Consider the following 2,947-nt stretch of genomic DNA (forward strand, 5'->3'; position numbering starts at 1 on the left):
ATATAGCAAAAGACTACTACATATTAGAAAGTACAAAACATAGTGGAACCAGTACAAGAGCATCTAATGTAATAATGAGATTATGAAATAAAGTACTTAATGAATATACAGATACAACCCATCTATAAATAAAAATAGAGATTAGTCTAGTACATATAAAATGGAATAGCCATACTCCAAATGCCAAGATCTCACCCTAAGTCTTCGAACTATAGATGCTCTACATGACACACACAACAAAAGAAATAACCCATAGTGTGATATACAAGTTGCATAAGTGAAGTATGAGTACCAACACTCGGTACTCAGTAGGCAATTATTGATTGAACTCCTAAGATGATGCAAATATAATAACATCCAAAACAAGAATGCAAACTACACCTTAATAACTGGGAAACTAACATAGTAAAGCTAAGGATACACTAACGATAAACTATTCTATTATATCCATAATCCAGAACCTAAGCACTATATTGTATATCATATCTAATATAAGAATAAAGAGTAAACGAAGGATATATAGTAGTGTACAAGGACAAAGAATGGATATACAACATGAATAAAGAAAGAAAGAAAGGGACATATGGTAATACTATAGCCATACATATATATATGTATGTATGTATATATATAATGTGTGTGTGTATATATATATGCATGAAGAAGACTATCTCAAGGTAGAACATAAAGTAGTCATACTAGCATCATTAGGACTCCTAATCGTAGTAGGAATGAGTGCTAACACCATCTGGTCCTATAACCATATTTTCTAACTATGATATAATTATGTATTATAAAAGAATTGTAAGAGAAGAGAACTAAAATCATACCTCGAATCTCAGTATCCGTCCAGTAATCAACCTTCCATAAACTAACCATAATAACAACAATACAGTTACCATCAAGTCCTGCTAAACAATACCTTAATCGGGATTCATAATCCAAAAGTTCAAGAAAACATGTAACACATAACAAGAAATACTCATCACCTATACCTATACAATCTCCCATAAGGTTGAGATACATTGGGTATACAAGTGATAGGCAATGTCGATGCAAGAATGAACACAAAGTAAATCCAAAATACCATTAATAATCCAAGTACCATGATTGAAACCTCTATATACACCTTCTTTAGTTCAATGACTAGTAAAGGTAGGACCTAGGGTGATATCTCTTGTCTGGCATGACTACACATGGACGAAGGGGCCCCAATGGAGGATTGAGAGTACCTGTATACATTGACCTAGTCCCGATACAGGATTTCTAATAATTATCATCATCCTTACACTACTCTACCAAGTACGAAAGATGTATATATATATATAAATGCACGAACTCAAATTATGGCTAGAAGAGTATAAATCTGTAAATCCATTATTCAAGGTAAACTCTGAGACTAGATCATCATAAAAGTGTAGAAAGAGTTCAATCTCACTTGATTAAAGTACATTGAAGAGGTAAAATCATTGACCAAAATCTATCATAGTCAATCTTTAAACATCACTTTTAGTCACAAAAGCTCATAAATCCGTCATTAAGGTGGTACGATTCCCATTATAAAAGAATGAGTTTTAAAAGTGTAAAGTGGGAAAAATCCCTTTTAAGGAAAATGGTAGTAAGATAATATTTTTAGTCAGAATCATACCATTAAGTGAGCATGAATGTACCGAATCTATGAATTCCATCACTAATGTAAAAACAATATAATTATTTGCATCTAAACGGTAAAAAACAAAACCATGTCCTCTGCAAGGATAAACCACTCGCCGAGAATCAAAATAATACAATAGCCATGACCATGGACCCAATAATACACAATCGACATAATCATATCTTAGAAACTATCTTAATACATCGAGTAAAGTATTAAACCATATGTAAAAGGGCTAATAACCTCAACTTTGTCTAAACATACTAGCAACCTAGGGTAATAGGATCGTAATTGCATAATGAGTATTTCACCTTAAGGGTCGATTCACCCTTCTAACCCCAAACACGTTAATTAGGCTAAGCCACTGTATTCTAGCCATAATTACATCCTAACATCCTTATCTTAACATAGAACATATACAATATTCTATCTCATGAAGAAGAGTATATTAAAGCCTAAATCGATAGCCAAAAAACAAATCCTTAAATCGCCCATAAATTATCTGACTTTGCTCTATGGTCCCAAAATACCGCCATACTGTTAAATAGTAATCTAGACATTGTTAGGAGTAAAATAAGTCCAATATGGTATGGATCGAGTTGAAATTTGGGTCAAGAAAGAGCTCGTGTACTTGACAAATTGAATTCAAAATTGAATCTGTCATGAGTTCCCTCAAAGGATAAGGAATACATGCTCCAAAGTTGAGCATAAATGGAACGTAAATCAGGTCTAAAATTAAACATTATAAATTTAGGAATTGTATGACCTAAATGTAAGAATTTAATAAAAAATTACCAAAGAGTGTTAGGCTAGCTCAATTAACCTTCAATGGATGATTCCACACTTTTCCTTTATTTGAGCTCTCAAATTGGTGCGAAAATGGTGAAAGAAATGGTGGAAAAAAGTGGATAAAAAGATTCCTGGTGCCTCTGAATAGTTCACCTAGTCACTTAAGAGGCTCTTCAATCGCGTAGGCAATGTAGCATGATAGGTGCAGTTATTGCTTAACCGATGCCTAGGTCGCTTAAGCGATTTCTGCTTAAGCAGACCCTGAACAAATGTCCAAGGATGATAAAACAACCCAATGTCAATAAACTGATTATCACTTAAGTGGTTGCACTAGCAACCTAAGGTATTAGATTTTCTAAGTCCAAAAATGGACTCCAACCAGGTGCACAGTATTCATTGAAAACCCCGCATGCACAAACAGACCATTCTACAATAAAAAATTCTACATTTTGAACCTAATGGAACCATAAAATTTTTTATCCAAGATTGTTTCAACTAAATGTA

This window comes from Capsicum annuum, unplaced genomic scaffold (assembly GCF_002878395.1).
Source record: "Capsicum annuum cultivar UCD-10X-F1 unplaced genomic scaffold, UCD10Xv1.1 ctg3318, whole genome shotgun sequence".
Lineage (NCBI taxonomy): Eukaryota > Viridiplantae > Streptophyta > Magnoliopsida > Solanales > Solanaceae > Capsicum > Capsicum annuum.